Genomic DNA, 11,486 nt, shown 5'->3' with positions numbered 1-11,486 from the left:
TGTAGGCTACACCCACTTTCCTGAATATTAGTCCCAGTCACCCAGTGGCCAGCTGTGTCAAGTTTGAGAACCCTGCCAATAACAGAATGGCTGAAATCAATGTAAAGAATCTGATTGGCTGTTTGTGGCTCCACCCACTTTAGTGAATTTGGACCCCAGTCACCCAATAACTGACTGTATCAGGTTTGAGACCTCTGCCATTAAAGGATTCCACAGCTGAATAAACAGATAACTCCAGTGTGTGGGGGGTCAAAAGTACATACCGTGACCTCCTCCTGCCCCCTCCGTCTGCCGCTGTTCGTGCACTATTCATGCCGGTGTCCCGGCGACTTGCTTGACCCTTGACCTGGACATATTTCTTCCCTCTTCACTTCTGGCCGGCGCATAGCTTTCGGCTCAGAAGCACGCTGTCCTCTCCGTCTAATCTGGGATGCGTGTGCGCTCCATTACACCAAGCGTCACATAATTAGCATGTGATGCTTGGTGTATTGGAACACACACGCAGCCCAGATTAGACGGAGTAAAATGTAATGTAAATGTTCCCCCTTGAAAATCAATAGGTACATTTTGATTGGCTGTTTTAGGCTCTACCCACATTTCTGCATATTAATCCCAGTCACCCAGTGGCCACTTGTGTCAAGTTTGGGAACCCTGCCATGTAAAAAATTAAGTTGTTGGCGCCGCACAATTTTTCTAACCTTGACATACAGTCACTCTATCAAGTTTATCAGCTTTGGGGTCCTTGGTATCAATACTTTGTATATTCCCATTGAAAAATAAACAAATCTGATTGGCTGTTTTTGGCTCCGCCCCTTTCTGATTTTGAACCCTAATCACCCAGTGACCGACTGTACCAGGTTTGAGGCATCTGCTATTAACAGTATAAGAATGGTAGCAGCTTAAATATTCCCTTTGAAAATTGAAAGGTGAATTTCTATTGGCTGTTGTAGGCTCCACCTACCTTCCAAATTCTTAATCTCATTCACCCAGTGACCAACTGTGCAAAGTTTGAGAACCCTGCCATTAACGGTGTAAGAATGCCTACAGTTTATATTTTCCTAGTCAAATTTGTTTTTGGCTCTGCCCACTTTTTGTAACTTGGACACACAGTCACTCAATGACAAAGTTTGTGAGCTTTCAGGCTCCTGGCATCAAAAATGTGTGAATGGAAGCAGTTTATCCACCAAGGAAATCTGATTGGCTGTTTGCGGCCCCACCCCTTTAGTGAATTTGGACCCCAGTTACCCAAAGACACACTGTAGGAAGTTTGAAGCCTCTGCCATTAACAGTGTAAGAATGGCAGCAGTTTTAAATATTCCCCTTGAAAATCAATAGGTGAATTTTGATTGGCAGTTGTAGGCTCCACCCACTTTCTTGAATCTTAATCGCATTCACCCAGTGACCAACTGTGGCAAGTTTGAGAACCCTGCGATTAACAGTCTAATGCTACGTACACACATGCGACAACGATCGTTCGTTGTCAACGACGAACAAACTTTTAATTGATGAAAGAACGACCTAAGTAAAGTTAGTTTTAAAAGGTGTGTAACGATCAGATCGTTAGAACGAACGTTACATCACGTAAAAGCAACTATTGCACTTGCGCATAAAGATGAAAAGTTCCATGGAGAAATAGTGAAATGCGCATGTCAAGTCTAGTACGAACGACCGTTTCCAACGATGTACTACTTTTGCAAACGATCGTCGTTGGAAAAAATCCGCCAAGCTAGATCGTTCGTTTTTAACGATCTAGCTCGTCCGTCGTTAGACTTAATAGTCGTTGGCTGCTTTTTTTTAAACGATCGTCGTTTGAAACGATCGGGGAACGATCGTTTCAAATGACTATAGTCGCATGTGTGTACGCACCTTAAGAATGGCTGTAGTTTACATTTTCCCATTGAAAATGAACGGCTGAAATTTGATTGGCTGTTTTATGCTCCGCCCACTTTTCCTAGATTTGTAACCTCAATCACCAAGTGACCAACTGTGCCAAGCTTGGGGACTCTGGCTTGATTACTGGCAGAATGGCAGCCTTTTACATTTTTTCCATTGACTTGACAGGGTGAAATCTGATTTGCTGTTTGTAGCTCCGCCCAGGTGTGCAGGGGGGCCGCGAGACCCCCAGAACATATTATCCCAGGTAGTAGGGGATCTGTATGCCAAGTTTCGTTCAAATCGGTCAAGCCGTTTTCGCGTGATCGCGACACACACACACACACACACACACACACACACACACACACACACACACACACACACTGCATACACACACACACACACACACACACACACACACACACACACACACACACACACACACACACACACACACACACACACACTGCATACATACACACACACACACACACCACATACACACACACACACACAGACACACACACACACACACACACACACACACACACACACACTGCATACATACACACACACACACACACACTGCATACATACACACACACACACACACACACACACACACACACACACACACCACATACACACACACACACAGACACACACACACACACACACACACACACACCACACACATACACACACACACACACACTGCATACATACACACACACACACACACACTGCATACATACACACACACACACACACACACACACACACACACACACACACACACACACACACACACGCACACACACACACACACTGTATGTAGAGAGAAATGTGCACATCACCATACAAGTACATTACGCCTGCATAGTGTGCAGTTCCATTCATCTGTCAGTGATTACAGCAAGTAGGAAACCTTGGGCAGAGCAGCGCACAGGAAGTGGCGTTGAACTGTCGCAAGCGACACAAGTGTACGCAAGAGGCCAGCGTATACACGTTCGTACCGCCAGTAGACTAACGACAGTTCCTGCGACAAAGGTAGCTGGCGATTGACCAGTTTAATCGTCCGGCGACAACCTGGACTAGCGACGGTTCATGGCGTGCGCCTTGTACACACCTACGAACTGTCGCTGCAACACGCGCACGCCCTGTGTTGCTTCAGACAATAGTGCCTTGTGTGTATGGGCCTTAAAGACACACGTTCCAACCTGCATGATAGTTGGGTAGATTGATCCGCTGTCACATTGTCACACTGTACTGCTGCTATTGCCATTTGTACAACAAGTAATTCCGGGTATGCCACCTGGCTACTTGGCGAATAAACGCTATTCTGATTCTGGTTGGATTTGGCAAACAACCTGTTATCAGTTGGTCATCTGGTTGTTTGCCAGCCGTACCCAAATATCTTCTAACAGACAGTTTGGAAGATAGTTGGACAGATTGTTGGTACGTGTGTATGAGCCTTATGCTGGGAATACACGATGCGTTTCTGACGCTCGATTCTCTGCTCGATTCTCTTGTCTTCCGTCATTTTTCTTATCTTTTTCCATTCACTTCTAACAGAAACCGAGCAAAAAAACTATCGAACGTGAGATGTCGGAAATTATCTACCGAGCCATCTATCTGCGGCAGAAACGAATCGTGTATTCCCAGCATCACACTGAGAACCAGACGGGGAGTTTAACCAAACATTCCAAGTCTTTAAAAAGATAACTTTTTAACTACTCAATCAGACAAATATAATTAATTTTGGTAATAACCACATTCCAAATTTCCAATCCAAATTGTCCAATATCCATGTAGTACTGGCTGACGACACCACCTTTTACACAGGTAACCAAACCAGGCAGACAGAGACGCCACGCCAGTACTGACCACTGCTTGGTTGCTCCTGCTTCTATGTGTTTTGCCTGAGGAAGCGGGCTTGTGTCCCGTGAAACGCGTTGCAAACGAACTGTTTTTGTTTGGAGTGCTAAATTGATTAAATTTATATTTTGTACCATACAAAGTGGTCCTTGGCTTTTTGTAGGCTAGGCAAGTCCACCATTGCCACCCACATTTTAATTGGTTTTAATTGGCATCAATTTTATGCTATTGGCGCCTGTTTTTTTCATTACGCAATTATCCACCTGGTGGATGGGTGTGGACACCCTTTTCTTCTTCACAGAGAGCGACTTCTTAGCCTGAGCGGGGACAGGTCTAATCTCCCCGTCTGTGATATAAGTGGTTGCCTGATCTCAGCAACCGACACTTGGGAGTATAATTTACTATCTATTCATTAAACGTTAACTAACTTACAATAATACACAATTGGGGGCTCTCGATTGTTCCTTCTTCTCTCTCCTTACAACCAAACCAGAATTCAGATCCTGGCTGCAGCCAATTATGTATTCAGCAAGTAGGCCTTGGGCAAGACTCCCTTGGCCCGTTTCCACTAGAGCGAATCTGCATGCGTTTCCTGCATGCAGATTCACATAGACAATGGGACTGTTTCCACTTGTCAGGATTTCAGAGCGTTGAGAATTTCAGGATTTCTGAGAGCCCTCAGAATTCGCACACCGCTTTGCAGTGTGCGATTCGCATACAATGTACTTAATAGGAAATTCGCATGCGTTTTCTATGCAAATTTTACCGCGAATTCGCGGGTGTTTTTGCATAAAATCAATGTAAAAGCACACAGGCACTGACATGCTTAAATTCGCATACTCATTAACATACGCGGAAACGCCCGCAAATTCGCGGTAAAATTTGCATCCGCATGCGGATTCGTTTTGCGTTTTCCACGACTAATTCGCACCGCACAAGCGGAAATGGGCCCTTAGGGCTTGTCTCCACTTGGGGCGATTTTGCTGCAGATTCAGACAGGGAAACGCAGTCTATTGACATCAATAGTCTTCTGCCCCATGCGGGGATAACATTTGATGGTATGCAGCATTTAAATGCATGACACATCTGCACCCCTCTGGTCAACAGCCATGTAGCCCAGCTAGAGGGATTCAGATGCATCTCACATCACAGCTGTGCTGCCACTGTATCTCGCATGACGCCTGCACACTGGAAACGGGCCCCAACGCTCTAGAGTGGCCTACTGAGCGCACCCTCAGTGGCTGCAGCTCTCAAGCAGATAAAGTCATTTCTGAAGTAACTTATTCTCCATATGATAGTTTTAGCATAGTTCTCAACTGTCCCTCTTTGGGAGCCCAGTCCCTCTGTCCCTCTCTCCTCCTCATTTGTCCCTCTTTCAGGACTTTGTCCATATGTACATATTTATATATATACTAGCTGATTGCCCGGCGTTGCCCGGGTATGTATTTGGCTGGTGTTAGCTCCGCCTACTTTTTCTAACCCTAACACACAATTACTCACTGACCAAGTTTGTGAGCTTTGCGGTCTTTGGTATCAATAATCTGCTTTGAAATGAAACAAATCTGATTGGCTGTGTGTGGCTCCACCCCCTTTTCTGAATTTGAACCCCAGTCACCCAATAACCAACTGTACCAGGTTTGAGGCCTGTGCCATTAACAGTTCAAGAATGGTAGCAATTAAATATTCCCCTTGAAAAGCAACAGGTGAAGTTTGATTCACTTTTGTAGGCTCCACCCACTTTTCTGAATATTAATCCCAGTCACCCAGTGACCAACTGTGCAAAGTTTAAAAACCTTGCTATTAACAGAATGGCTGCAGTATACATTTTCCCAGTGAAATTTGTATTTGTCTCCACCCACTGATGACCCGGCATTGCCCGGGTATGTATTTGACTGGTGTTGGCTCCGCCCACTTTCTAACCCTAACACTCAAACACTCAATGACAAAGTTTGTGAGCTTTGGGGTCCTTGGCATCAATAAATTGTATATTCCCATAGAAATTAAACAAATCAGATTGGCTGTTTGTGGCTCCACCCCTCTCCAGCATTTGAACCCCAGTCACCCAATGACCAACTGTAGCAGGTTTGAGGCATCTACTATTAGCAGTGTGAAAATGGCAGCAATTTAAATATTCCACTTGAAAATCAACAAGTGAATTTTGATTGGCTATTATAGGCTCCACCCACTTCCCTGAATATTAATCTCAGTCACTCAGTGACCATCTGGGCAAAGATTAGGAACCCTGAAATAAACAGTGTAAGAAGGGCTGCAGTTTACACTTTCCCAGTGTAATTTGTTTTGGCTCCGCCCACTTTTTGTAACCTGGACACAAAGTCACTACTCAATGCCCAAGTTTGAGAGTTTTGGGGGTCCTTGGCATCAATAATTTGTATTTTCCCATGAAATGAAACAAATCTGATGCACTGTTTGTGGCTCTGTCCCCTTTTCTGAATTTGAACCTCAGTGGCCCAATGACCAACTGTACCAGGTTTGAGGCTTGTGCCATTAACAGTGCAAGAATGGCAGCAATTTTTATATTCTCCTCGAAAAGTGACATGTGATTTTTGATTGGCATTTTTAGGCTCCACCCACTTTTATGAATATTAATCCCAGTCACCCAGTAACAATTAACTGTGAAGAAGGACTGCAGTTTACAATTTACCAGAAAAATCTGTTTTTAACTCCACCCACTTTTTGTAACCTTGACACACAGTCACTACTCAATGACCAAGTTTGTGAGCTTTTGGGTTCCTGGCATCAAAATTGTGCTAATGGAAGCAGTTTATCCAGCAAAGAAATCTGGCTGTTTTTGGCTCCGCCCATTTACTAAATTTGAACCCCGAACACTTAACAACTGACTGTAGCAGGTTTGAGGCCTCTGCTATTAACAGTGTGAGAATGGCTGCAGTTTCAATATTCCCCTTGAAAATCAATAGGTGAATTTTGATTGGCTGTTGTAGGCTCCACCTACTTTTCCGAATATTAATCCTAGTCACCCAGTGACCAACTGTGTGAAGTTTGAGAACCCTGTCATTAACAGTGTAAGAAAAACTGCAGTTTACATTTCCCCATGTAAAAAGTTAGTTGTTTTTGGCTCCACCCACTATTTCTAATCTTGACATACAGTCACTTAATGACCAAGTTTATGATGTTAGGCCTCTGCCATTAAGAGAGCATGAATGGCAGCAATGTAAATATTCCCCTTGAAAATCAAAAGGTGAATTTTGATTGGCTGCTGTAGGCTCCACCCACTTTTCTGAATATTATATCCCAGTCACCCAGTGGCCAACTGTGTCACGTTTGAGAACCCTGCCAATAACAGAATGGCTGAAATCAATCTAACAAATCTGATTGGCTGTTTGTGGTTCCACCCCTTTAGTGAATTTGGACCCCAGTCATCCAATGACTGACTGTATCAGGTTTGAGGCCTCTGCCACTAACAGTGTAAGAATGGTAGCAATGTGAATATTCCCCTTGAAAATCAATAGGTACATTTTGATTGGCTGTTGTAGGCTCCACCCAGATTTCTGAATATTCATCCAAGTCACCCAGTGGCCAATTGTGTAAAGTTTGGGAACCCTGCAATGTAAAAAATGAAGTCGTTGGCACCGCCCACTTTTTTTCTAACCTTGACATACAGTCACTCAATTATCAAGTTTATCAGCTTTGGGGTCCTTGGTATCAATACTTTGTATATTCCCATTGAAAAATAAACAAATCTGTCTGTTTGTGGCTCCGCCCCCTTCCTGAATTTGGACCCTAGTAACCCAGTGACCAACTGTACCAGGTTTGAGGCATCTGCTTTTACCAGTATAAGAGAATGGTAGCAGATGAAATATTCCCTTTGAAAATCAAAAGGTGAATTTTTATTGGCTGTTGTAGGCTCCACCCACCTTCCAAAATCTTAATCTGTCAACCAATGACCAACTGTGCAAAGTTTGAGAACCCTGCCATTAACGGTTTAAAAATGGTTGCAGTTTATATTTTCCCAGTAAAAGTTCTTTTGGCTCCGCCCACTTTTTGAAACCTTGACACACAGTCACTCAATGACCAAGTTTGTGAGCTGTCAGGTTCCTGGCATCAAAAATGTGTGAATGGAAGCAGTTTATCCACCAAGGAAATCTGATTGGCTGTATGTGGCCCCGCCCCTTTAGTGAATTTGGACCCCAGTCACCCAATGACCGACTGTAGCAAATTTGAAGCCTCTGCCATTAACAGTGTAAGAATAGCAGCAGTTCAAATATTCCCCTTGAAAATCAATAGGTGAATTTTGATTGGCTGTTATAGGCTCCACCCATTTTCTTGAATATTAATCGCATTCACCCAGTGACCAAGTGTGGCAAGTTTGAGAACCCTGCGATTAACAGTCTAAGAATGGCTGCCGTTTACATTTACCCATTTAAAATGAACGGCTGAAATTTGATTGGCTGTTTTATGCTCCACCCCCTTTTCCTGGATTTGCAACCTCGGTCACCAAGTGACCAACTGTGCCAAGTGTGGGGACTCTGGCTTGATTACTGTGAGAATGGCAGTCTTTTACATTTTTTCCATTGACTTGAATGGGTGGAATCTGATTTGCTGTTTTTAGCTCCGCCCACGTGTGCAGGGGGGCCGCGAGACCCCCAGAACATATCATCCCAGGCAGTAAGGGATCTGTGTACCAAGTTTCGTTCAAATCGGTCAAGCCGTTTTCGCGTGATCGCGGCACATACACACACACACACATACACACACACACACACACACACACACACACACACACACACACACACACACACACACACACACACACACACACACACACACACACACACACACACACACACACACACACACACACACACACACACACACACACACACACACATACATCCGATTTTATATATATAGATTTCTGTAGTAAAAAATGTGTTTGATTGACTCTAAACTTACTAATTTTAAAATGTTACTATGAAAGCTAATAAACCAGGATAGAAAGGACCAGTGTGGTTTTAATTATAAAACACCATATTTTTCTTATGAAATCTTTATGGTGTGCGTGACTAGGGGCGTAGCGGGGGAGTGATCAGGGGTGTGGCTTAAGTGTCCCTCTTTCTCATCTCAAAAAGTTGGGAGCTATGATTTCAATATTAGAATTTAACAAAACATTCTCATATAGAAAACAGAAAAAACGTTGGGATCCGCACTCGTATCCCAAAATGAAAAGTTATCCTTATTGCTGGACGTACACAGAAAAATACAGACACAACAGGGAGAAACCGCAAGCTGGCATGTGCCTTATGGTAAATCTGGCCCTGTTTACACAGATCTGCACATCAGTCCTGAAATAGGGACAAATGAGGAAGAAAGAGGGAAAGAGGGACAGAGTGACAGGGCTCCCAAAGAGGGACAGTTCCTCAGAAAAAGGCAACTGGGAGCTATGTTTGCCTGCATGTGTAATGCTGAACATACACGGGTCGATACTTCCTTATCAATCGATTGATAATATCCGACAGGTCCGATTGCCCGCCGCATCGATTCCCCGCTCGATACCCGCGGGCGGACTATAGTGGGGAATCGAACAGAAGATAAGGAAGCGCCCGCGGGGACGAGCGGGAATCGATCCGGATGGCCGCGGCGGGAGTCGATCCAGCGGCTAATCGAGCTGCCGGATCGCATCGTGTATTCCCAGCATAACCAGCCTTCTCTAATGCAGGCAGCTCAGGGAATATTAACAGGTATAATCCCTTGTGGTAGCAGATCCTTCAATTACTTAGCAGCGGATTAGCGTAATTGATGGTTTCTGGTGGATAAATGGCCTTGTTAAGATCTCATTACCCACAAAGCAGGAACGTGCTGACTGAAAGGGAAGGCAATGGCTAGACGCCAAGCAGCTACAGCTGAGCAATCCAGGCAGGCAGAGCTGTATCCCCGGGTCTGTGTCAGAGCTTGCTTTAGCTATATCTCTGTCTCTCTCACCAGGATTAAAGCATCTACCCAAATGAAAGGAGATGAGTGCCAGGTACCACCTATTGTGAATAACATCATTTTAGGATGATATACAGGATCTTCTCAAAAAATTAGCATATTGTGATAAAGTTCATTATTTTCTGTAATGTACTGATAAACATTAGACTTTCATATATTTTAGATTCAAATACACACAACTGAAGTAGTTCAATCCTTTTATTGTTTTAATATTGATGATTTTGGCATACAGCTCATGAAAACCCAAATTTCCTATCTCAAAAAATTAGCATATTTCATCCGACCAATAAAAGAAAAGTGTTTTTAAAACAAAAAAAAGTCAACCTTCAAATAATTATGTTCAGTTATGCACTCAATACTTGGTCGGGAATCCTTTTGCAGAAATGACTGCTTCAATGCGGCGTGGCATGGAGGCAATCAGCCTCCCCCGTACAATTCAATCCCTACCATAGTCCTATGTCTATCTACTGTATGTATAGTGTAGTGTATGTATCATAGTCTATGGCCAATTTGGGGGGAAGTCAATTAACTTACCGTATCTGTATGTTTTTGGGTAGGGATTAGATAGTAGGGATTACATTGTAATAGTTTGTACAGCACTGAGGAAGATGTTGTTGCTATATAAATACTAAATAATAATTATACACCACTTATGGAGCACTCCTAGCAAATACATATACAGGATCTTCTCAAAAAATTAGCATACTGTGATAAAGTTCATTATTTTCTGTAATGTACTGATAAACATTAGACTTTCATATAATTTAGATTTAAATACACACAACTGAAGTAGTTCCAGCCTTTTATTGTTTTAATATTGATGATTTTGGCATACAGCTGTAAAGCTTGGTGGTGTATTCTCCACAGTCAGCATGCAACGCATGAGCTGGCGTGGAGGAGGTACACACACTAGCACCAGGAAACAGGCTATCCCTAGTATAGTGGAGGGGAGGACTGACTCCAATAGGAGATTGTGGCGCACAGAGCCGGTGCAGATCTGACAGCCACAAACAATGCTTTCGTTATAACGTCTCAGCGCAAAGTAGCGCTGAGCGCACAAACCAGAACTGAGGAGATCAGGACAGGTAGACAGAATGAACGCTTGCTAGCTAGCGGCTACTTAGCGACAGCAAGCGTCCAAAACCAGACAGACTGGAATGAGGCAGCCAATGCGCTGCGGCGATGGCGTGCCTCACAAAGACAGGACAGGATAGTCAGAAAACAGCAGGATTAAGATAGATGAACGTAACACAGATAAATATACAATAAGTATGTTTTCCTAGCGTATTACAATTACAGCTATCAATGAAACTATTTGTAACGTCTGACTAACATATGTATATATCGGCAATGAACCGATATATGACATAGGCAGGAACTCTGACTAGGACAGGAGTAATACAGGGGACAGGACTCAGAAGGATTCGCTATCTCTTCGCAAAGATGAACGCAATCCACAAACAGTAACAGGACAGGATTCAGAAGGATTCGTTATCTCTTTGCAGAGATGAACGCAATCCACAAACAGTAACAGAACAGGGCTCAGAAGGATTCGCTATCTCTTCGCAGAGATGAACGCAATCCACAAACAGTAACAGGACAGGATTCAGAAGGATTCGTTATCTCTTCGCAGAGATGAACGCAATCCACAAACAGCAACAGAACAGGATTCAGAAGGATTCGTTATCTCTTCGCAGAGATGAACGCAATCCACAAACAGAACCAGGAGCAGGGTAACTACCTCAGCACGGGTGGTCACGGTACGC

This window comes from Hyperolius riggenbachi, chromosome 1 (assembly GCF_040937935.1).
Source record: "Hyperolius riggenbachi isolate aHypRig1 chromosome 1, aHypRig1.pri, whole genome shotgun sequence".
In the NCBI taxonomy this organism is placed as follows: Eukaryota; Metazoa; Chordata; class Amphibia; order Anura; family Hyperoliidae; genus Hyperolius; species Hyperolius riggenbachi.
The sequence above is the reverse complement of the archived record's forward strand: the minus strand, read 5'-3'. Positions refer to the sequence as shown.